Genomic DNA, 22,510 nt, shown 5'->3' on the forward strand with positions numbered 1-22,510 from the left:
ACCTATTATCTATGAAACGTCCTCCTAAATGAATTGAATAAATGCTAATTTTCTGGACAAGAAATAGACAGGGATAGGCTTCTAGAAGAATACTTGCTCCTGGTGGGAGTTGAACTCTAACCTTGTCATATAATTTCTGTATACTGCTGTATAAGTACAACATGCTAACAGATTGCACCACAGGATCCATCAACAACACTTTCACTGATCTTCATATTTTGCAGAAATGGAGCTGAACGATATTCGGACCAAGTCAATACTACTGTTGAGGTACCTGGCTAGCTCAGTCGGTGGAGCATAAATAGACAGTCAAAGGGTTCAAGAAAATTACATGCTCCTGGTGAGGGTCGAACTCACAACCTCGGCATTGCTTCGCTGCATACTGCTGTATAAGTACCACGCGCTAACCGATTGCGCCACAGGAGCCTGATCACCTGTTTACCATATCTTGCAAAAACATAGATGTAGAATACTCGGTCCGAGTCAGTTCGACAATTGACCTACCTGGCTAACTCAGACGGTAGAGCATGAGACTCTTAATCTCGTATTTGTGGGTTCGAACCACAAATGGGGTGATTATTTTCTGAGCCGAAGCACCAACTCACTTCGCAAACAGCCATCCGCTTGTACTTTCGAGCAGTCTTGCCACCCTGCATTGCTGCCGTGTCAGGCATAGCTGGTGATAGAGAAGACGATGATTTTGTATTCTATCTCTGCCTGCACTCTGACCTGTCATCTCAATGACATACCTATTATCTATGAAACGTCCTCCTAAATGGATTGAATAATGCACATTTTCTGGACAAGAATTAGACAGGGATAGGCTTCTAGAAGAATACTTGCTCCTGGTGGGAGTTGAACTCATAACCTTGTCATCTAATTTCTGTATACTGCTATATAAGTACAACATGCTAACAGATTGCACCACAGCATCAATCAACAGCACTTTCACTGATCTTCATATTTTGCAGAAATGGAGCTGAACGATATTCGGACCAAGTCAATACTACTGTTGAGGTACCTGGCAAGCTCAGTCGGTAGAGCATAAATAGACAGGCAAAGGGTTCAAGAAAATTACATGCTCCTGGTGAGGCTCGAACTCACAACCTCGGCATTGCTTCGCTGCATACTGCTGTATAAGTACCACGCTGCTAACCGATTGCGCCACAGGAGCCTGATCACCTGTTTACCATATCTTGCAAAAACATAGATGTACAATACTCGGTCCGAGTCAGTTCGACAATTGACCTACCTGGCTAACTCAGACGGTAGAGCATGAGACTCTTAATCTCGTATTTGTGGGTTCGAACCACAAATGGGGTGATTATTTTCTGAGGCCGAAGCACCAACTCACTTCGCAAACAGCCATCTGCTTGGACTTTCGAGCAGGCTTGCCACCCTGCATTGCTGACGTGTCAGGCATAGCTGGTGATAGAGAAGACGATGATTTTGTATTCTATCTCTGCCTGCACTCTGACCTGTCATCTCAATGACATACCTATTATCTATGAAACGTCCTCCTAAATGGATTGAATAAATGCTAATTTTCTGGACAAGAAATAGACAGGGATAGGCTTCTAGAAGAAGACTTGCTCCTGGTGGGAGTTGAACTCATAACCTTGTCATCTAATTTCTGTATACTGCTATATAAGTACAACATGCTAACAGATTGCACCACAGCATCAATCAACAGCACTTTCACTGATCTTCATATTTTGCAGAAATGGAGCTGAACGATATTCGGACCAAGTCAATACTACTGTTGAGGTACCTGGCAAGCTCAGTCGGGAGAGCATAAATAGACAGGCAAAGGGTTCAAGAAAATTACATGCTCCTGGTGAGGCTTCGAACTCACAACCTCGGCATTGCTTCGCTGCATACTGCTGTATAAATACCACGTGCTAACCGATTGCGCCACAGGAGCCTGATCACCTGTTTACCATATTTTGCACAAACATAGATGTAGAATACTCGGTCCGAGTCAGTTCGACAATTGACCTACCTGGCTAACTCAGACGGTAGAGCATGAGACTCTTAATCTCGTATTTGTGGGTTCGAACCACAAATGGGGTGATTATTTTCTGAGCCGAAGCACCAACTCACTTCGCAAACAGCCATCTGCTTGGACTTTCGAGCAGGCTTGCCACCCTGCATTGCTGACGTGTCAGGCATAGCTGGTGATAGAGAAGACGATGATTTTGTATTCTATCTCTGCCTTCACTCTGACCTGTCATCTCAATGACATACCTATTATCTATGAAACGTCCTCCTAAATGGATTGAATAAATGCTAATTTTCTGGACAAGAAATAGACAGGGATAGGCTTCTAGAAGAAGACTTGCTCCTGGTGGGAGTTGAACTCATAACCTTGTCATCTAATTTCTGTATACTGCTATATAAGTACAACATGCTAACAGATTGCACCACAGGATCCATCAACAACACTTTCACTGATCTTCATATTTTGCAGAAATGGAGCTGAACGATATTCGGACCAAGTCAACACTACTGTTGAGGTACCTGGCAAGCTCAGTCGGTAGAGCATAAATAGACAGGGCAAAGGGTTCAAGAAAATTACATGCTCCTGGTGAGGCTCGAACTCACAACCTCGGCATTGCTTCGCTGCATACTGCTGTATAAATACCACGCGCTAACCGATTGCGCCACAGGAGCCTGATCACCTTTTTACCATATCTTGCAAAAACATAGATGTACAATACTCGGTCCGAGTCAGTTTGACAATTGACCTACCTGGCTAACTCAGACGGTAGAGCATGAGACTCTTAATCCCGTATTTGTGGGTTCGAACCACAAATGGGGTGATTATTTTCTGAGGCGAAGCACCAACTCACTTCGCAAACAGCCATCTGCTTGGACTTTCGAGCAGGCTTGCCACCCTGCATTGCTGACGTGTCAGGCATAGCTGGTGATAGAGAAGACGATGATTTTGTATTCTATCTCTGCCTGCACTCTGACCTGTCATCTCAATGACATACCTATTATCTATGAAACGTCCTCCTAAATGGATTGAATAAATGCAAATTTTCTGGACAAGAAATAGACAGGGATTGGCTTCTAGAAGAAGACTTGCTCCTGGTGGGAGTTGAACTCATAACCTTGTCATCTAATTTCTGTATACTGCTATATAAGTACAACATGCTAACAGATTGCACCACAGGATCCATCAACAACACTTTCACTGATCTTCATATTTTGCAGAAATGGAGCTGAACGATATTCGGACCAAGTCAACACTACTGTTGAGGTACCTGGCAAGCTCAGTCGGTAGAGCATAAATAGACAGGCAAAGGGTTAAAGAAAATTACATGCTCCTGGTGAGGCTCGAACTTACAAGCTCGGCATTGCTTCGCTGTATACTGCTGTATAAGTACCACGCGGTAACCGATTGCGCCACAGGAGCCTGATCACCTGTTTACCATATTTTGCACAAACATCGATGTAGAATACTCGGTCCGAGTCAGTTCGACAATTTACCTACCTGGCTAACTCAGACGGTAGAGCATGAGACTCTTAATCTCGTATTTGTGGGTTCGAACCACAAATGGGGTGATTATTTTCTGAGGCGAAGCACCAACTCACTTCGCAAACAGCCATCTGCTTGGACTTTCGAGCAGGCTTGCCACCCTGCATTGCTGACGTGTCAGGCATAGCTGGTGATAGAGAAGACGATGATTTTGTATTCTATCTCTGCCTGCACTCTGACCTGTCATCTCAATGACATACCTATTATCTATGAAACGTCCTCCTAAATGGATTGAATAAATGCAAATTTTCTGGACAAGAAATAGACAGGGATAGGCTTCTAGAAGAAGACTTGCTCCTGGTGGGAGTTGAACTCATAACCTTGTCATATAATTTCTGTATACTGCTGTATAAGTTCAACATGCTAACAGATTGCACCACAGGATCCATCAACAACACTTTCACTGATCTTCATATTTTGCAGAAATGGAGCTGAACGATATTCGGACCAAGTCAATACTACTGTTGAGGTACCTGGCTAGCTCAGTCGGTGGAGCATAAATAGACAGGCAAAGGGTTCAAGAAAAGTACATGCTCCTGGTTAGGCTCGAACTCACAACCTCGGCATTGCATCGCTGCATACTGCTGTATAAATACCACGCGCTAACCGATTGCGCCACAGGAGCCTGATCATCTGTTTACCATATCTTGCAAAAACATAGATGTACAATACTCGGTCCGAGTCAGTTTGACAATTGAACAACCTGGCTAATTCAGACGGTAGAGCATGAGACTCTTAATCTCGTATTTGTGGGTTCGAACCACAAATGGGGTGATTATTTTCTGAGGCGAAGCACCAACTCACTTGGACAAGAAATAGACAGGGATAGGCTTCTAGAAGAAGACTTGCTCCTGGTGGGAGTTGAACTCATAACCTTGTCATCTAATTTCTGTATACTGCTATATAAGTACAACATGCTAACAGATTGCACCACAGGATCCATCAACAACACTTTCACTGATCTTCATATTTTGCAGAAATGGAGCTGAACGATATTCGGACCAAGTCAACACTACTGTTGAGGTACCTGGCAAGCTCAGTCGGTGGAGCATAAATAGACAGTCAAAGGGTTCAAGAAAATTACATGCTCCTGGTGAGGGTCGAACTCACAAGCTTGGCATTGCTTCGCTGCATACTGCCGTATAAGTACCACGCGCTAACCGATTGCGCCACAGGAGCCTGATCACCTGTTTACCATATCTTGCAAAAACATAGATGTACAATACTCGGTCCGAGTCAGTTCAACAATTGACCTACCTGGCTAACTCAGACGGTAGAGCATGAGACTCTTAATCTCGTATTTGTGGGTTCGAACCACAAATGGGGTGATTATTTTCTGAGGCGAAGCACCAACTCACTTCGCAAACAGCCATCCGCTTGGACTTTCGAGCAGGCTTGCCACCCTGCATTGCTGACGTGTCAGGCATAGCTGGTGATAGAGAAGACGATGATTTTGTATTCTATCTCTGCCTGCACTCTGACCTGTCATCTCAATGACATACCTATTATCTATGAAACGTCCTCCTAAATGGATTGAATAAATGCTAATTGTCTGGACAAGAAATAGACAGGGATAGGCTTCTAGAAGAATACTTGCTCCTGGTGGGAGTTGAACTCTTAACCTTGTCATATAATTTCTGTATACTGCTGTATAAGTACAACATGCTAACAGATTGCACCAGAGGATCCATCAACAACACTTTCACTGATCTTCATATTTTGCAGAAATGGAGCTGAACGATATTCGGACCAAGTCAATACTACTGTTGAGGTACCTGGCTAGCTCAGTCGGTGGAGCATAAATAGACAGGCAAAGGGTTCAAGAAAAGTACATGCTCCTGGTGAGGCTTGAACTCACAACCTCGGCATTGCATCGCTGCATACTGCTGTATAAATACCACGCGCTAACCGATTGCGCCACAGGAGCCTGATCACTTGTTTACCATATCTTGCAAAAACATAGATGTACAATACTCGGTCCGAGTCAGTTTGACAATTGAACTACCTGGCTAACTCAGACGGTAGAGCATGAGACTCTTAATCTCGTATTTGTGGGTTCGAACCACAAATGGGGTGATTATTTTCTGAGGCGAAGCACCAACTCACTTGGACAAGAAATAGACAGGGATAGGCTTCTAGAAGAAGACTTGCTCCTGGTGGGAGTTGAACTCATAACCTTGTCATCTAATTTCTGTATACTGCTATATAAGTACAACATGCTAACAGATTGCACCACAGGATCCATCAACAACACTTTCACTGATCTTCATATTTTGCAGAAATGGAGCTGAACGATATTCGGACCAAGTCAACACTACTGTTGAGGTACCTGGCAAGCTCAGTCGGTGGAGCATAAATAGACATTCAAAGGGTTCAAGAAAATTACATGCTCCTGGTGAGGGTCGAACTCACAAGCTTGGCATTGCTTCGCTGCATACTGCCGTATAAGTACCACGCGCTAACCGATTGCGCCACAGGAGCCTGATCACCTGTTTACCATATCTTGCAAAAACATAGATGTACAATACTCGGTCCGAGTAAGTTCAACAATTGACCTACCTGGCTAACTCAGACGGTAGAGCATGAGACTCTTAATCTCGTATTTGTGGGTTCGAACCACAAATGGGGTGATTATTTTCTGAGGCGAAGCACCAACTCACTTCGCAAACAGCCATCCGCTTGGACTTTCGAGCAGGCTTGCCACCCTGCATTGCTGACGTGTCAGGCATAGCTGGTGATAGAGAAGATGATGATTTTGTATTCTATCTCTGCCTGCACTCTGACCTGTCATCTCAATGACATACCTATTATCTATGAAACGTCCTCCTAAATGAATTGAATAAATGCAAATTTTCTGGACAAGAAATAGACAGGGATAGGCTTCTAGAAGAATACTTGCTCCTGGTGGGAGTTGAACTCAACCTTGTCATATAATTTCTGTATACTGCTGTATAAGTACAACATGCTAACAGATTGCACCACAGGATCCATCAACAACACTTTCACTGATCTTCATATTTTGCAGAAATGGAGCTGAACGATATTCGGACCAAGTCAATACTACTGTTGAGGTACCTGGCTAGCTCAGTCGGTGGAGCATAAATAGACAGTCAAAGGGTTCAAGAAAATTACATGCTCCTGGTGAGGGTCGAACTCACAAGCTTGGCATTGCTTCGCTGCATACTGCCGTATAAGTACCACGCGCTAACCGATTGCGCCACAGGAGCCTGATCACCTGTTTACCATATCTTGCAAAAACATAGATGTACAATACTCGGTCCGAGTCAGTTCAACAATTGACCTACCTGGCTAACTCAGACGGTAGAGCATGAGACTCTTAATCTTGTATTTGTGGGTTCGAACCACAAATGGGGTGATTATTTTCTGAGGCGAAGCACCAACTCACTTCGCAAACAGCCATCCGCTTGGACTTTCGAGCAGGCTTGCCACCCTGCATTGCTGACGTGTCAGGCATAGCTGGTGATAGAGAAGACGATGATTTTGTATTCTATCTCTGCCTGCACTCTGACCTGTCATCTCAATGACATACCTATTATCTATGAAACGTCCTCCTAAATGAATTGAATAAATTCTAATTTTCTGGACAAGAAATAGACAGGGATAGGCTTCTAGAAGAATACTTGCTCCTGGTGGGAGTTGAACTCAACCTTGTCATATAATTTCTGTATACTGCTGTATAAGTACAACATGCTAACAGATTGCACCACAGGATCCATCAACAACACTTTCACTGATCTTCATATTTTGCAGAAATGGAGCTGAACGATATTCGGACCAAGTCAATACTACTGTTGAGGTACCTGGCTAGCTCAGTCGGTGGAGCATAAATAGACAGTCATAGGGTTCAAGAAAATTACATGCTCCTGGTGAGGGTCGAACTCACAAGCTTGGCATTGCTTCGCTGCATACTGCCGTATAAGTACCACGCGCTAACCGATTTCGCCACAGGAGCCTGATCACCTGTTTACCATATCTTGCAAAAACATAGATGTACAATACTCGGTCCGAGTCAGTTCAACAATTGACCTACCTGGCTAACTCAGACGGTAGAGCATGAGACTCTTAATCTCGTATTTGTGGGTTCGAACCACAAATGGGGTGATTATTTTCTGAGGCGAAGCACCAACTCACTTCGCAAACAGCCATCCGCTTGGACTTTCGAGCAGGCTTGCCACCCTACATTGCTGACGTGTCAGGCATAGCTGGTGATAGAGAAGATGATGATTTTGTATTCTATCTCTGCCTGCACTCTGACCTGTCATCTCAATGACATACCTATTATCTATGAAACGTCCTCCTAAATGAATTGAATAAATGCTAATTTTCTGGACAAGAAATAGACATGGATAGGCTTCTAGAAGAATACTTGCTCCTGGTGGGAGTTGAACTCTTAACCTTGTCATATAATTTCTGTATACTGCTGTATAAGTACAACATGCTAACAGATTGCACCACAGGATCCATCAACAACACTTTCACTGATCTTCATATTTTGCAGAAATGGAGCTGAACGATATTCGGACCAAGTCAATACTACTGTTGAGGTACCTGGCTAGCTCAGTCGGTGGAGCATAAATAGACAGGCAAAGGGTTCAAGAAAAGTACATGCTCCTGGTGAGGCTCGAACTCACAACCTCGGAATTGCATCGCTGCATACTGCTGTATAAATACCACGCGCTAACCGATTGCGCCACAGGAGCCTGATCACCTGTTTACCATATCTTGCAAAAACATAGATGTACAATACTCGGTCCAAGTCAGTTTGACAATTGAACTACCTGGCTAACTCAGACGGTAGAGCATGAGACTCTTAATCTCGTATTTGTGGGTTCGAACCACAAATGGGGTGATTATTTTCTGAGGCGAAGCACCAACTCACTTGGACAAGAAATAGACAGGGATAGGCTTCTAGAAGAAGACTTGCTCCTGGTGGGAGTTGAACTCATAACCTTGTCATCTAATTTCTGTATACTGCTATATAAGTACAACATGCTAACAGATTGCACCACAGGATCCATCAACAACACTTTCACTGATCTTCATATTTTGCAGAAATGGAGCTGAACGATATTCGGACCAAGTCAACACTACTGTTGAGGTACCTGGCAAGCTCAGTCGGTGGAGCATAAATAGACAGTCAAAGGGTTCAAGAAAATTACATGCTCCTGGTGAGGGTCGAACTCACAAGCTTGGCATTGCTTCGCTGCATACTGCCGTATAAGTACCACGCGCTAACCGATTGCGCCACAGGAGCCTGATCACCTGTTTACCATATCTTGCAAAAACATAGATGTACAATACTCGGTCCGAGTAAGTTCAACAATTGACCTACCTGGCTAACTCAGACGGTAGAGCATGAGACTCTTAATCTCGTATTTGTGGGTTCGAACCACAAATGGGGTGATTATTTTCTGAGGCGAAGCACCAACTCACTTCGCAAACAGCCATCCGCTTGGACTTTCGAGCAGGCTTGCCACCCTGCATTGCTGACGTGTCAGGCATAGCTGGTGATAGAGAAGATGATGATTTTGTATTCTATCTCTGCCTGCACTCTGACCTGTCATCTCAATGACATACCTATTATCTATGAAACGTCCTCCTAAATGAATTGAATAAATGCAAATTTTCTGGACAAGAAATAGACAGGGATAGGCTTCTAGAAGAATACTTGCTCCTGGTGGGAGTTGAACTCAACCTTGTCATATAATTTCTGTATACTGCTGTATAAGTACAACATGCTAACAGATTGCACCACAGGATCCATCAACAACACTTTCACTGATCTTCATATTTTGCAGAAATGGAGCTGAACGATATTCGGACCAAGTCAATACTACTGTTGAGGTACCTGGCTAGCTCAGTCGGTGGAGCATAAATAGACAGTCAAAGGGTTCAAGAAAATTACATGCTCCTGGTGAGGGTCGAACTCACAAGCTTGGCATTGCTTCGCTGCATACTGCCGTATAAGTACCACGCGCTAACCGATTGCGCCACAGGAGCCTGATCACCTGTTTACCATATCTTGCAAAAACATAGATGTACAATACTCGGTCCGAGTCAGTTCAACAATTGACCTACCTGGCTAACTCAGACGGTAGAGCATGAGACTCTTAATCTCGTATTTGTGGGTTCGAACCACAAATGGGGTGATTATTTTCTGAGGCGAAGCACCAACTCACTTCGCAAACAGCCATCCGCTTGGACTTTCGAGCAGGCTTGCCACCCTGCATTGCTGACGTGTCAGGCATAGCTGGTGATAGAGAAGACGATGATTTTGTATTCTATCTCTGCCTGCACTCTGACCTGTCATCTCAATGACATACCTATTATCTATGAAACTTCCTCCTAAATGAATTGAATAAATGCTAATTTTCTGGACAAGAAATAGACAGGGATAGGCTTCTAGAAGAATACTTGCTCCTGGTGGGAGTTGAACTCTTAACCTTGTCATATAATTTCTGTATACTGCTGTATAAGTACAACATGCTAACAGATTGCACCACAGGATCCATCAACAACACTTTCACTGATCTTCATATTTTGCAGAAATGGAGCTGAACGATATTCGGACCAAGTCAATACTACTGTTGAGGTACCTGGCTAGCTCAGTCGATAGAGCATAAATAGACAGGCAAAGGGTTCAAGAAAAGTACATGCTCCTGGTGAGGTTCGAACTCACAACCTCGGAATTGCATCGCTGCATACTGCTGTATAAATACCACGCGCTAACCGATTGCGCCACAGGAGCCTGATCACCTGTTTACCATATCTTGCAAAAACATAGATGTACAATACTCGGTCCGAGTCAGTTTGACAATTGAACTACCTGGCTAACTCAGACGGTAGAGCATGAGACTCTTAATCTCGTATTTGTGGGTTCGAACCACAAATGGGGTGATTATTTTCTGAGGCGAAGCACCAACTCACTTGGACAAGAAATAGACAGGGATAGGCTTCTAGAAGAAGACTTGCTCCTGGTGGGAGTTGAACTCATAACCTTGTCATCTAATTTCTGTATACTGCTATATAAGTACAACATGCTAACAGATTGCACCACAGGATCCATCAACAACACTTTCACTGATCTTGATATTTTGCAGAAATGGAGCTGAACGATATTCGGACCAAGTCAACACTACTGTTGAGGTACCTGGCAAGCTCAGTCGGTGGAGCATAAATAGACAGTCAAAGGGTTCAAGAAAATTACATGCTCCTGGTGAGGGTCGAACTCACAAGCTTGGCATTGCTTCGCTGCATACTGCCGTATAAGTACCACGCGCTAACCGATTGCGCCACAGGAGCCTGATCACCTGTTTACCATATCTTGCAAAAACATAGATGTACAATACTCGGTCCGAGTAAGTTCAACAATTGACCTACCTGGCTAACTCAGACGGTAGAGCATGAGACTCTTAATCTCGTATTTGTGGGTTCGAACCACAAATGGGGTGATTATTTTCTGAGGCGAAGCACCAACTCACTTCGCAAACAGCCATCCGCTTGGACTTTCGAGCAGGCTTGCCACCCTGCATTGCTGACGTGTCAGGCATAGCTGGTGATAGAGAAGATGATGATTTTGTATTCTATCTCTGCCTGCACTCTGACCTGTCATCTCAATGACATACCTATTATCTATGAAACGTCCTCCTAAATGAATTGAATAAATGCAAATTTTCTGGACAAGAAATAGACAGGGATAGGCTTCTAGAAGAATACTTGCTCCTGGTGGGAGTTGAACTCAACCTTGTCATATAATTTCTGTATACTGCTGTATAAGTACAACATGCTAACAGATTGCACCACAGGATCCATCAACAACACTTTCACTGATCTTCATATTTTGCAGAAATGGAGCTGAACGATATTCGGACCAAGTCAATACTACTGTTGAGGTACCTGGCTAGCTCAGTCGGTGGAGCATAAATAGACAGTCAAAGGGTTCAAGAAAATTACATGCTCCTGGTGAGGGTCGAACTCACAAGCTTGGCATTGCTTCGCTGCATACTGCCGTATAAGTACCACGCGCTAACCGATTGCGCCACAGGAGCCTGATCACCTGTTTACCATATCTTGCAAAAACATAGATGTACAATACTCGGTCCGAGTCAGTTCAACAATTGACCTACCTGGCTAACTCAGACGGTAGAGCATGAGACTCTTAATCTCGTATTTGTGGGTTCGAACCACAAATGGGGTGATTATTTTCTGAGGCGAAGCACCAACTCACTTCGCAAACAGCCATCCGCTTGGACTTTCGAGCAGGCTTGCCACCCTGCATTGCTGACGTGTCAGGCATAGCTGGTGATAGAGAAGACGATGATTTTGTATTCTTTCTCTGCCTGCACTCTGACCTGTCATCTCAATGACATACCTATTATCTATGAAACGTCCTCCTAAATGAATTGAATAAATTCTAATTTTCTGGACAAGAAATAGACAGGGATAGGCTTCTAGAAGAATACTTGCTCCTGGTGGGAGTTGAACTCAACCTTGTCATATAATTTCTGTATACTGCTGTATAAGTACAACATGCTAACAGATTGCACCACAGGATCCATCAACAACACTTTCACTGATCTTCATATTTTGCAGAAATGGAGCTGAACGATATTCGGACCAAGTCAATACTACTGTTGAGGTACCTGGCTAGCTCAGTCGGTGGAGCATAAATAGACAGTCAAAGGGTTCAAGAAAATTACATGCTCCTGGTGAGGGTCGAACTCACAAGCTTGGCATTGCTTCGCTGCATACTGCCGTATAAGTACCACGCGCTAACCGATTGCGCCACAGGAGCCTGATCACCTGTTTACCATATCTTGCAAAAACATAGATGTACAATACTCGGTCCGAGTCAGTTCAACAATTGACCTACCTGGCTAACTCAGAAGGTAGAGCATGAGACTCTTAATCTCGTATTTGTGGGTTCGAACCACAAATGGGGTGATTATTTTCTGAGGCGAAGCACCAACTCACTTCGCAAACAGCCATCCGCTTGGACTTTCGAGCAGGCTTGCCACCCTGCATTGCTGACGTGTCAGGCATAGCTGGTGATAGAGAAGACGATGATTTTGTATTCTATCTCTGCCTGCACTCTGACCTGTCATCTCAATGACATACCTATTATCTATGAAACTTCCTCCTAAAAGAATTGAATAAATGCTAATTTTCTGGACAAGAAATAGACAGGGATAGGCTTCTAGAAGAATACTTGCTCCTGGTGGGAGTTGAACTCTTAACCTTGTCATATAATTTCTGTATACTGCTGTATAAGTACAACATGCTAACAGATTGCACCACAGGATCCATCAACAACACTTTCACTGATCTTCATATTTTGCAGAAATGGAGCTGAACGATATTCGGACCAAGTCAATACTACTGTTGAGGTACCTGGCTAGCTCAGTCGGTAGAGCATAAATAGACAGGCAAAGGGTTCAAGAAAAGTACATGCTCCTGGTGAGGTTCGAACTCACAACCTCGGCATTGATTCACTGCATACTGCTGTATAAGTACCACGCACTAACCGTTGCACCACAGGAGCGTGACCACCAGTTTACCATATTTTGCACAAACATAGATGTAGAATACTCGGTCCGAGTCAGTTCGACAATTGACCTACCTGGCTAATTCAGACGGTAGAGCATGAGACTCTTAATCTCGTATTTGTGGGTTCGAACCACAAATGGGGTGATTATTTTCTGAGGCGAAGCACCAACTCACTTGGACAAGAAATAGACAGGGATAGGCTTCTAGAAGAAGACTTGCTCCTGGTGGGAGTTGAACTCATAACCTTGTCATCTAATTTCTGTATACTGCTATATAAGTACAACATGCTAACAGATTGCACCACAGGATCCATCAACAACACTTTCACTGATCTTCATATTTTGCAGAAATGGAGCTGAACGATATTCGGACCAAGTCAACACTACTGTTGAGGTACCTGGCAAGCTCAGTCGGTGGAGCATAAATAGACAGTCAAAGGGTTCAAGAAAATTACATGCTCCTGGTGAGGGTCGAACTCACAAGCTTGGCATTGCTTCGCTGCATACTGCCGTATAAGTACCACGCGCTAACCGATTGCGCCACAGGAGCCTGATCACCTGTTTACCATATCTTGCAAAAACATAGATGTACAATACTCGGTCCGAGTCAGTTCAACAATTGACCTACCTGGCTAACTCAGACGGTAGAGCATGAGACTCTTAATCTCGTATTTGTGGGTTCGAACCACAAATGGGGTGATTATTTTCTGAGGCGAAGCACCAACTCACTTCGCAAACAGCCATCCGCTTGGACTTTCGAGCAGGCTTGCCACCCTGCATTGCTGACGTGTCAGGCATAGCTGGTGATAGAGAAGATGATGATTTTGTATTCTATCTCTGCCTGCACTCTGACCTGTCATCTCAATGACATACCTATTATCTATGAAACGTCCTCCTAAATGAATTGAATAAATGCAAATTTTCTGGACAAGAAATAGACAGGGATAGGCTTCTAGAAGAATACTTGCTCCTGGTGGGAGTTGAACTCAACCTTGTCATATAATTTCTGTATACTGCTGTATAAGTACAACATGCTAACAGATTGCACCACAGGATCCATCAACAACACTTTCACTGATCTTCATATTTTGCAGAAATGGAGCTGAACGATATTCGGACCAAGTCAATACTACTGTTGAGGTACCTGGCTAGCTCAGTCGGTGGAGCATAAATAGACAGTCAAAGGGTTCAAGAAAATTACATGCTCCTGGTGAGGGTCGAACTCACAAGCTTGGCATTGCTTCGCTGCATACTGCCGTATAAGTACCACGCGCTAACCGATTGCGCCACAGGAGCCTGATCACCTGTTTACCATATCTTGCAAAAACATAGATGTACAATACTCGGTCCGAGTCAGTTCAACAATTGACCTACCTGGCTAACTCAGACGGTAGAGCATGAGACTCTTAATCTCGTATTTGTGGGTTCGAACCACAAATGGGGTGATTATTTTCTGAGGCGAAGCACCAACTCACTTCGCAAACAGCCACCCGCTTGGACTTTCGAGCAGGCTTGCCACCCTGCATTGCTGACGTGTCAGGCATAGCTGGTGATAGAGAAGACGATGATTTTGTATTCTATCTCTGCCTGCACTCTGACCTGTCATCTCAATGACATACCTATTATCTATGAAACGTCCTCCTAAATGAATTGAATAAATTCTAATTTTCTGGACAAGAAATAGACAGGGATAGGCTTCTAGAAGAATACTTGCTCCTGGTGGGAGTTGAACTCAACCTTGTCATATAATTTCTGTATACTGCTGTATAAGTACAACATGCTAACAGATTGCACCACAGGATCCATCAACAACACTTTCACTGATCTTCATATTTTGCAGAAATGGAGCTGAACGATATTCGGACCAAGTCAATACTACTGTTGAGGTACCTGGCTAGCTCAGTCGGTGGAGCATAAATAGACAGTCAAAGGGTTCAAGAAAATTACATGCTCCTGGTGAGGGTCGAACTCACAAGCTTGGCATTGCTTCGCTGCATACTGCCGTATAAGTACCACGCGCTAACCGATTGCGCCACAGGAGCCTGATCACCTGTTTACCATATCTTGCAAAAACATAGATGTACAATACTCGGTCCGAGTCAGTTCAACAATTGACCTACCTGGCTAACTCAGACGGTAGAGCATGAGACTCTTAATCTCGTATTTGTGGGTTCGAACCACAAATGGGGTGATTATTTTCTGAGGCGAAGCACCAACTCACTTCGCAAACAGCCACCCGCTTGGACTTTCGAGCAGGCTTGCCACCCTGCATTGCTGACGTGTCAGGCATAGCTGGTGATAGAGAAGACGATGATTTTGTATTCTATCTCTGCCTGCACTCTGACCTGTCATCTCAATGACATACCTATTATCTATGAAACGTCCTCCTAAATGAATTGAATAAATTCTAATTTTCTGGACAAGAAATAGACAGGGATAGGCTTCTAGAAGAATACTTGCTCCTGGTGGGAGTTGAACTCAACCTTGTCATATAATTTCTGTATACTGCTGTATAAGTACAACATGCTAACAGATTGCACCACAGGATCCATCAACAACACTTTCACTGATCTTCATATTTTGCAGAAATGGAGCTGAACGATATTCGGACCAAGTCAATACTACTGTTGAGGTACCTGGCTAGCTCAGTCGGTGGAGCATAAATAGACAGTCAAAGGGTTCAAGAAAATTACATGCTCCTGGTGAGGGTCGAACTCACAAGCTTGGCATTGCTTCGCTGCATACTGCCGTATAAGTACCACGCGCTAACCGATTTTGCCACAGGAGCCTGATCACCTGTTTACCATATCTTGCAAAAACATAGATGTACAATACTCGGTCCGAGTCAGTTCAACAATTGACCTACCTGTCTAACTCAGACGGTAGAGCATGAGACTCTTAATCTCGTATTTGTGGGTTCGAACCACAAATGGGGTGATTATTTTCTGAGGCGAAGCACCAACTCACTTCGCAAACAGCCATCCGCTTGGACTTTCGAGCAGGCTTGCCACCCTACATTGCTGACGTGTCAGGCATAGCTGGTGATAGAGAAGATGATGATTTTGTATTCTATCTCTGCCTGCACTCTGACCTGTCATCTCAATGACATACCTATTATCTATGAAACGTCCTCCTAAATGAATTGAATAAATGCTAATTTTCTGGACAAGAAATAGACAGGGATAGGCTTCTAGAAGAATACTTGCTCCTGGTGGGAGTTGAACTCTTAACCTTGTCATATAATTTCTGTATACTGCTGTATAAGTACAACATGCTAACAGATTGCACCACAGGATCCATCAACAACACTTTCACTGATCTTCATATTTTGCAGAAATGGAGCTGAACGATATTCGGACCAAGTCAATACTACTGTTGAGGTACCTGGCTAGCTCAGTCGGTGGAGCATAAATAGACAGGCAAAGGGTTCAAGAAAAGTACATGCTCCTGGTGAGGCTCGAACTCACAACCTCGGAATTGCATCGCTGCATACTGCTGTATAAATACCACGCGCTAACCGATTGCGTCACAGGAGCCTGATCACCTGTTTACCATATCTTGCAAAAACATAGATGTACAATACTCGGTCCGAGTCAGTTTGACAATTGAACTACCTGGCTAACTCAGACGGTAGAGCATGAGACTCTTAATCTCGTATTTGTGGGTTCGAACCACAAATGGGGTGATTATTTTCTGAGGCGAAGCACCAACTCACTTGGACAAGAAATAGACAGGGATAGGCTTCTAGAAGAAGACTTGCTCCTGGTGGGAGTTGAACTCATAACCTTGTCATCTAATTTCTGTATACTGCTATATAAGTACAACATGCTAACAGATTGCACCACAGGATCCATCAACAACACTTTCACTGATCTTCATATTTTGCAGAAATGGAGCTGAACGATATTCGGACCAAGTCAACACTACTGTTGAGGTACCTGGCAAGCTCAGTCGGTGGAGCATAAATAGACAGTCAAAGGGTTCAAGAAAATTACATGCTCCTGGTGAGGGTCGAACTCACAAGCTTGGCATTGCTTCGCTGCATACTGCCGTATAAGTACCACGCGCTAACCGATTGCGCCACAGGAGCCTGATCACCTGTTTACCATATCTTGCAAAACATAGATGTACAATACTCGGTCCGAGTAAGTTCAACAATTGACCTACCTGGCTAACTCAGACGGTAGAGCATGAGACTCTTAATCTCGTATTTGTGGGTTCGAACCACAAATGGGGTGATTATTTTCTGAGGCGAAGCACCAACTCACTTCGCAAACAGCCATCCGCTTGGACTTTCGAGCAGGCTTGCCACCCTGCATTGCTGACGTGTCAGGCATAGCTGGTGATAGAGAAGATGATGATTTTGTATTCTATCTCTGCCTGCACTCTGACCTGTCATCTCAATGACATACCTATTATCTATGAAACGTCCTCCTAAATGAATTGAATAAATGCAAATTTTCTGGACAAGAAATAGACAGGGATAGGCTTCTAGAAGAATACTTGCTCCTGGTGGGAGTTGAACTCAACCTTGTCATATAATTTCTGTATACTGCTGTATAAGTACAACATGCTAACAGATTGCACCACAGGATCCATCAACAACACTTTCACTGATCTTCATATTTTGCAGAAATGGAGCTGAACGATATTCGGACCAAGTCAATACTACTGTTGAGGTACCTGGCTAGCTCAGTCGGTGGAGCATAAATAGACAGTCAAAGGGTTCAAGAAAATTACATGCTCCTGGTGAGGGTCGAACTCACAAGCTTGGCATTGCTTCGCTGCATACTGCCGTATAAGTACCACGCGCTAACCGATTGCGCCACAGGAGCCTGATCACCTGTTTACCATATCTTGCAAAAACATAGATGTACAATACTCGGTCCGAGTCAGTTCAACAATTGACCTACCTGGCTAACTCAGACGGTAGAGCATGAGACTCTTAATCTCGTATTTGTGGGTTCGAACCACAAATGGGGTGATTATTTTCTGAGGCGAAGCACCAACTCACTTCGCAAACAGCCATCCGCTTGGACTTTCGAGCAGGCTTGCCACCCTGCATTGCTGACGTGTCAGGCATAGCTGGTGATAGAGAAGACGATGATTTTGTATTCTATCTCTGCCTGCACTCTGACCTGTCATCTCAATGACATACCTATTATCTATGAAACGTCCTCCTAAATGAATTGAATAAATTCTAATTTTCTGGACAAGAAATAGACAGGGATAGGCTTCTAGAAGAATACTTGCTCCTGGTGGGAGTTGAACTCATAACCTTGTCATCTAATTTCTGTATACTGCTATATAAGTACAACATGCTAACAGATTGCACCACAGGATCCATCAACAACACTTTCACTGATCTTCATATTTTGCAGAAATGGAGCTGAACGATATTCGGACCAAGTCAATACTACTGTTGAGGTAGCTGGCTAGCTCAGTCGGTGGAGCATAAATAGACAGGCAAAGGGTTCAAGAAAATTACATGCTCCTGGTGAGGGTCGAACTCACAACCTCGGCATTGCTTAGCTGCATACTGCCGTATAAGTACCACGCGCTAACCGATTGCGCCACAGGAGCCTGATCACCTGTTTACCATATCTTGCAAAAACATAGATGTACAATACTCGGTCCGAGTCAGTTCAACAATTGACCTACCTGGCTAACTCAGACGGTAGAGCATGAGACTCTTAATCTCGTATTTGTGGGTTCGAACCACAAATGGGGTGATTATTTTCTGAGGCGAAGCACCAACTCACTTCGCAAACAGCCATCCGCTTGGACTTTCGAGCAGGCTTGCCACCCTGCATTGCTGACGTGTCAGGCATAGCTGGTGATAGAGAAGACGATGATTTTGTATTCTATCTCTGCCTGCACTCTGACCTGTCATCTCAATGACATACCTATTATCTATGAAACGTCCTCCTAAATGAATTGAATAAATGCTAATTTTCTGGACAAGAAATAGACAGGGATAGGCTTCTAGAAGAATACTTGCTCCTGGTGGGAGTTGAACTCTTAACCTTGTCATATAATTTCTGTATACTGCTGTATAAGTACAACATGCTAACAGATTGCACCACAGGATCCATCAACAACACTTTCACTGATCTTCATATTTTGCAGAAATGGAGCTGAACGATATTCGGACCAAGTCAATACTACTGTTGAGGTACCTGGCTAGCTCAGTCGGTGGAGCATAAATAGACAGGCAAAGGGTTCAAGAAAATTACATGCTCCTGGTGAGGGTCGAACTCACAACCTCGGCATTGCTTCGCTGCATACTGCCTGTATAAGTACCACGCGCTAACCGATTGCGCCACAGGAGCCTGATCACCTGTTTACCATATCTTGCACAAACATAGATGTACAATACTCGGTCCGAGTCAGTTCGACAATTGACCTACCTGGCTAACTCAGACGGTAGAGCATGAGACTCTTAATCTCGTATTTGTGGGTTCGAACCACAAATGGGGTGATTATTTTCTGAGGCGAAGCACCAACTCACTTCGCAAACAGCCATCTGCTTGGACTTTCGAGCAGTCTTGCCACCCTGCATTGCTGATGTGTCAGGCATAGCTGGTGATAGAGAAGACGATGATTTTGTATTCTATCTCTGCCTGCACTCTGACCTGTCATCTCAATGACATACCTATTATCTATGAAACGTCCTCCTAAATGAATTGAATAAATGCTAATTTTCTGGACAAGAAATAGACAGGGATAGGCTTCTAGAAGAATACTTGCTCCTGGTGGGAGTTGAACTCATAACCTTGTCATCTAATTTCTGTATACTGCTGTATAAGTACAACATGCTAACAGATTGCACCACAGGATCCATCAACAACACTTTCACTGATCTTCATATTTTGCAGAAATGGAGCTGAACGATATTCGGACCAAGTCAATACTACTGTTGAGGTACCTGGCTAGCTCAGTCGGTAGAGCATAAATAGACAGGGAAAAGGTTCAAGAAAAGCACGTGCTCCTGGTGAGGCTCGAACTCACAACCTCGGCATTGCTTCGCTGGATACTGCTGTATAAGTACCACGCGCTAACCGATTGCGCCACAGGAGCCTGATCAACTGTTTACCATATCTTGCCAAACATAGATGTACAATACTCGGTACGAGTCAATTCAACAATTGACCTACCTGGCTAACTCAGACGGTAGAGCATGAGACTCTTAATCTCGTATTTGTGGGTTCGAACCAGAAATGGGGTGATTATTTTCTGAGGTGAAGCACCAACTCACTTCGCAAACAGCCATCCGCTTGGACTTTCGAGCAGGCTTGCCACCCTGCATTGCTGACGTGTCAGGCATAGCTGGTGATAGAGAAGACTATGATTTTGTATTCTATCTCTGCCTGCACTCTGACCTGTCATCTCAATGACATACCTATTATCTATGAAACGTCCTCCTAAATGGATTGAATAAATGCTAATTTTCTGGACAAGAAATAGACAGGGATAGGCTTCTAGAAGAATACTTGCTCCTGGTGGGGCTTGAACTCATAACCTTGTCATCTAATTTCTGTATACTGCTGTAATAAGTACAACATGCTAACAGATTGCACCACAGGATCCATCAACAACACTTTCACTGATCTTCATATTTTGCAGAAATGGAGCTGAACGATATTCGGACCAAGTCAATACTACTGTTGAGGTACCTGGCTAGCTCAGTCGGTAGAGCATAAATAGACTGGCAAAGGGTTCAAGAAAAGTACATGCTCCTGGTGAGGGTCGAACTCATAACCTCGGCATTGCTTCGCTGCATACTGCTGTATAAGTACCACGCGCTAACCGATTGCGCCACAGGAGCCCGATCACCAGTTTACCATATCTTGCAAAAAACATAGATGTACAATACTCAGGTCCGAGTCAGTTCGACAATTGACCTACCTGGCTAACTCAGACGGTAGAGCATGAGACTCTTAATCTCGTATTTGTGGGTTCGAACCACAAATGGGGTGATTATTTTCTGAGCGAAGCACCAACTCACTTCGCAAACAGCCATCTGCTTGGACTTTCGAGCAGGCTTGCCACCCTGCATGCTGACGTGTCAGGCATAGCTGGTGATAGAGAAGACGATGATTTTGTATTCTATCTCTGCTGCCACTCTGACCTGTCATCTCAATGACATACCTATTATCTATGAAACGTCCCTCCTAAATGGATGAATAAATGCTAATTTTCTGGACAAGAAATAGGCAGGGATAGGCTTCTAGAACAATACTTTGCTCCTGGGGGGAGTTGACTCATAACCTTGTCATCTAATTTCTGTATACTGCTATATAAGTACAACATGCTAACAGATTGCACCACAGGATCCATCAAAAACACTTTCACTGATCTTTCATATTTTGCAGAAATGGAGCTGAACGATATTCGGACCAAGTCACACTACTGTTGAGGTGGTACCTGGCATGCTCAGTCGGTAGAGCATAAATAGACAGGCAAAGGGTTCAAGAAAATACATGCTCCTGGTGAGGCTCGAACTCACAACCTCGGCATTGCTTCGCTGCATACTGCTGTATAAGTACCACGCGCTAACCGATTGCGCCACAGGAGCCTGATCACCTGTTTACCATATCTTGCAAAAAACATAGATGTACAATACTCGGTCCGAGAGTCAGTTCGACAATTGACCTACCTGGCTAACTCAGACGGTTAGAGCATGAGACTCTTTAATCTCGTATTTGTGGGTTCGAAACCACAAATGGGGTGATTATTTTCTGAGGCGAAGCACCAACTCACTTCGCAAACAGCCATCTGCTTGGACTTTCGAGCAGGCTTGCCACCCGCATTGCTGACGTGTCAGGCATAGCTGGTGATAGAGAAGACGATGATTTTGTATTCTATCTCTGCTGCACTCTGACCTGTCATCTCAATGACATACACCTATTATCTATGAAACGTCTCCTAAGGATTGAATAAATGCTAATTTTTGGACAAGAAATAGACAGGGATAGGCTTCTAGAAGAAGACTTGATCCTGGTGGGAGGTTGAACTCATAACCTTGTCATCTAATTTCTGTATACTGCTTATAAGTACAACATGCTAACAGATTGCACCACAGGTCCCCAACAACACTTTCACTGATCTTCATATTTGCAGAGAAATGGAGCTGAACGATATTCGGACCAAGTCATAATACTGTGAGGGTACCTGGCAAAGCTCAGTCGTAGAGGCATATAAATAGACACGGCAAAGGGTTTCAAGAAAAATGGCATGCTCCTGGTGAGGCCGAACTCACAACTCGGCATTGCTCGCTGCATACTGCTGTATAAGTACCACGCGCTAAACGATTGCGCCCACAGGAGACTGATCACATGTTTACCATATTTTGCAAAAACATAGATGTAGAATACTCGGTCCGAGTCAGTTCAACAAT

At 43.9% G+C, this 22,510-nt stretch overlaps 24 non-coding genes across 24 annotated transcripts; all 24 read right to left on the minus strand.

The window, feature by feature from the left end:
• Positions 1 to 332: 332 nt before the first annotated feature.
• trnai-uau (transfer RNA isoleucine (anticodon UAU)) lies at positions 333 to 426 on the minus strand. Its single transcript has 2 exons — positions 389 to 426; positions 333 to 368 (listed from the first exon to the last, which is right to left on the minus strand). It is a non-coding gene; the product is annotated as a tRNA-Ile (tRNA).
• A 2,153-nt stretch (positions 427 to 2,579) lies between these two features.
• Positions 2,580 to 2,673, minus strand: trnai-uau (transfer RNA isoleucine (anticodon UAU)). The gene is made up of 2 exons: positions 2,636 to 2,673; positions 2,580 to 2,615 (listed from the first exon to the last, which is right to left on the minus strand). It is a non-coding gene; the product is annotated as a tRNA-Ile (tRNA).
• A 1,402-nt stretch (positions 2,674 to 4,075) lies between these two features.
• trnai-uau (transfer RNA isoleucine (anticodon UAU)) lies at positions 4,076 to 4,169 on the minus strand. Its single transcript has 2 exons — positions 4,132 to 4,169; positions 4,076 to 4,111 (listed from the first exon to the last, which is right to left on the minus strand). It is a non-coding gene; the product is annotated as a tRNA-Ile (tRNA).
• Positions 4,170 to 4,629: 460 nt separating this feature from the next.
• trnai-uau (transfer RNA isoleucine (anticodon UAU)) lies at positions 4,630 to 4,723 on the minus strand. The gene is made up of 2 exons: positions 4,686 to 4,723; positions 4,630 to 4,665 (listed from the first exon to the last, which is right to left on the minus strand). It is a non-coding gene; the product is annotated as a tRNA-Ile (tRNA).
• Positions 4,724 to 5,377: 654 nt separating this feature from the next.
• On the minus strand, positions 5,378 to 5,471 carry trnai-uau (transfer RNA isoleucine (anticodon UAU)). The gene is made up of 2 exons: positions 5,434 to 5,471; positions 5,378 to 5,413 (listed from the first exon to the last, which is right to left on the minus strand). It is a non-coding gene; the product is annotated as a tRNA-Ile (tRNA).
• Positions 5,472 to 5,931: 460 nt separating this feature from the next.
• On the minus strand, positions 5,932 to 6,025 carry trnai-uau (transfer RNA isoleucine (anticodon UAU)). The gene is made up of 2 exons: positions 5,988 to 6,025; positions 5,932 to 5,967 (listed from the first exon to the last, which is right to left on the minus strand). It is a non-coding gene; the product is annotated as a tRNA-Ile (tRNA).
• Positions 6,026 to 6,677: 652 nt separating this feature from the next.
• Positions 6,678 to 6,771, minus strand: trnai-uau (transfer RNA isoleucine (anticodon UAU)). Its single transcript has 2 exons — positions 6,734 to 6,771; positions 6,678 to 6,713 (listed from the first exon to the last, which is right to left on the minus strand). It is a non-coding gene; the product is annotated as a tRNA-Ile (tRNA).
• Positions 6,772 to 8,171: 1,400 nt separating this feature from the next.
• trnai-uau (transfer RNA isoleucine (anticodon UAU)) lies at positions 8,172 to 8,265 on the minus strand. Its single transcript has 2 exons — positions 8,228 to 8,265; positions 8,172 to 8,207 (listed from the first exon to the last, which is right to left on the minus strand). It is a non-coding gene; the product is annotated as a tRNA-Ile (tRNA).
• Positions 8,266 to 8,725: 460 nt separating this feature from the next.
• Positions 8,726 to 8,819, minus strand: trnai-uau (transfer RNA isoleucine (anticodon UAU)). Its single transcript has 2 exons — positions 8,782 to 8,819; positions 8,726 to 8,761 (listed from the first exon to the last, which is right to left on the minus strand). It is a non-coding gene; the product is annotated as a tRNA-Ile (tRNA).
• Positions 8,820 to 9,471: 652 nt separating this feature from the next.
• trnai-uau (transfer RNA isoleucine (anticodon UAU)) lies at positions 9,472 to 9,565 on the minus strand. Its single transcript has 2 exons — positions 9,528 to 9,565; positions 9,472 to 9,507 (listed from the first exon to the last, which is right to left on the minus strand). It is a non-coding gene; the product is annotated as a tRNA-Ile (tRNA).
• Positions 9,566 to 10,219: 654 nt separating this feature from the next.
• On the minus strand, positions 10,220 to 10,313 carry trnai-uau (transfer RNA isoleucine (anticodon UAU)). Its single transcript has 2 exons — positions 10,276 to 10,313; positions 10,220 to 10,255 (listed from the first exon to the last, which is right to left on the minus strand). It is a non-coding gene; the product is annotated as a tRNA-Ile (tRNA).
• Positions 10,314 to 10,773: 460 nt separating this feature from the next.
• On the minus strand, positions 10,774 to 10,867 carry trnai-uau (transfer RNA isoleucine (anticodon UAU)). The gene is made up of 2 exons: positions 10,830 to 10,867; positions 10,774 to 10,809 (listed from the first exon to the last, which is right to left on the minus strand). It is a non-coding gene; the product is annotated as a tRNA-Ile (tRNA).
• Positions 10,868 to 11,519: 652 nt separating this feature from the next.
• On the minus strand, positions 11,520 to 11,613 carry trnai-uau (transfer RNA isoleucine (anticodon UAU)). The gene is made up of 2 exons: positions 11,576 to 11,613; positions 11,520 to 11,555 (listed from the first exon to the last, which is right to left on the minus strand). It is a non-coding gene; the product is annotated as a tRNA-Ile (tRNA).
• A 652-nt stretch (positions 11,614 to 12,265) lies between these two features.
• trnai-uau (transfer RNA isoleucine (anticodon UAU)) lies at positions 12,266 to 12,359 on the minus strand. The gene is made up of 2 exons: positions 12,322 to 12,359; positions 12,266 to 12,301 (listed from the first exon to the last, which is right to left on the minus strand). It is a non-coding gene; the product is annotated as a tRNA-Ile (tRNA).
• Positions 12,360 to 13,566: 1,207 nt separating this feature from the next.
• Positions 13,567 to 13,660, minus strand: trnai-uau (transfer RNA isoleucine (anticodon UAU)). The gene is made up of 2 exons: positions 13,623 to 13,660; positions 13,567 to 13,602 (listed from the first exon to the last, which is right to left on the minus strand). It is a non-coding gene; the product is annotated as a tRNA-Ile (tRNA).
• Positions 13,661 to 14,312: 652 nt separating this feature from the next.
• trnai-uau (transfer RNA isoleucine (anticodon UAU)) lies at positions 14,313 to 14,406 on the minus strand. Its single transcript has 2 exons — positions 14,369 to 14,406; positions 14,313 to 14,348 (listed from the first exon to the last, which is right to left on the minus strand). It is a non-coding gene; the product is annotated as a tRNA-Ile (tRNA).
• Positions 14,407 to 15,058: 652 nt separating this feature from the next.
• trnai-uau (transfer RNA isoleucine (anticodon UAU)) lies at positions 15,059 to 15,152 on the minus strand. The gene is made up of 2 exons: positions 15,115 to 15,152; positions 15,059 to 15,094 (listed from the first exon to the last, which is right to left on the minus strand). It is a non-coding gene; the product is annotated as a tRNA-Ile (tRNA).
• A 1,954-nt stretch (positions 15,153 to 17,106) lies between these two features.
• On the minus strand, positions 17,107 to 17,200 carry trnai-uau (transfer RNA isoleucine (anticodon UAU)). Its single transcript has 2 exons — positions 17,163 to 17,200; positions 17,107 to 17,142 (listed from the first exon to the last, which is right to left on the minus strand). It is a non-coding gene; the product is annotated as a tRNA-Ile (tRNA).
• A 651-nt stretch (positions 17,201 to 17,851) lies between these two features.
• Positions 17,852 to 17,945, minus strand: trnai-uau (transfer RNA isoleucine (anticodon UAU)). Its single transcript has 2 exons — positions 17,908 to 17,945; positions 17,852 to 17,887 (listed from the first exon to the last, which is right to left on the minus strand). It is a non-coding gene; the product is annotated as a tRNA-Ile (tRNA).
• Positions 17,946 to 18,599: 654 nt separating this feature from the next.
• On the minus strand, positions 18,600 to 18,693 carry trnai-uau (transfer RNA isoleucine (anticodon UAU)). The gene is made up of 2 exons: positions 18,656 to 18,693; positions 18,600 to 18,635 (listed from the first exon to the last, which is right to left on the minus strand). It is a non-coding gene; the product is annotated as a tRNA-Ile (tRNA).
• Positions 18,694 to 19,347: 654 nt separating this feature from the next.
• Positions 19,348 to 19,442, minus strand: trnai-uau (transfer RNA isoleucine (anticodon UAU)). Its single transcript has 2 exons — positions 19,405 to 19,442; positions 19,348 to 19,383 (listed from the first exon to the last, which is right to left on the minus strand). It is a non-coding gene; the product is annotated as a tRNA-Ile (tRNA).
• Positions 19,443 to 20,096: 654 nt separating this feature from the next.
• Positions 20,097 to 20,190, minus strand: trnai-uau (transfer RNA isoleucine (anticodon UAU)). Its single transcript has 2 exons — positions 20,153 to 20,190; positions 20,097 to 20,132 (listed from the first exon to the last, which is right to left on the minus strand). It is a non-coding gene; the product is annotated as a tRNA-Ile (tRNA).
• A 654-nt stretch (positions 20,191 to 20,844) lies between these two features.
• Positions 20,845 to 20,938, minus strand: trnai-uau (transfer RNA isoleucine (anticodon UAU)). The gene is made up of 2 exons: positions 20,901 to 20,938; positions 20,845 to 20,880 (listed from the first exon to the last, which is right to left on the minus strand). It is a non-coding gene; the product is annotated as a tRNA-Ile (tRNA).
• Positions 20,939 to 21,594: 656 nt separating this feature from the next.
• On the minus strand, positions 21,595 to 21,688 carry trnai-uau (transfer RNA isoleucine (anticodon UAU)). Its single transcript has 2 exons — positions 21,651 to 21,688; positions 21,595 to 21,630 (listed from the first exon to the last, which is right to left on the minus strand). It is a non-coding gene; the product is annotated as a tRNA-Ile (tRNA).
• Between the last annotated feature and the right edge of the window lie 822 nt (positions 21,689 to 22,510).

The sequence above is a fragment of the Oncorhynchus kisutch genome, unplaced genomic scaffold, assembly GCF_002021735.2.
Source record: "Oncorhynchus kisutch isolate 150728-3 unplaced genomic scaffold, Okis_V2 scaffold2084, whole genome shotgun sequence".
In the NCBI taxonomy this organism is placed as follows: Eukaryota; Metazoa; Chordata; class Actinopteri; order Salmoniformes; family Salmonidae; genus Oncorhynchus; species Oncorhynchus kisutch.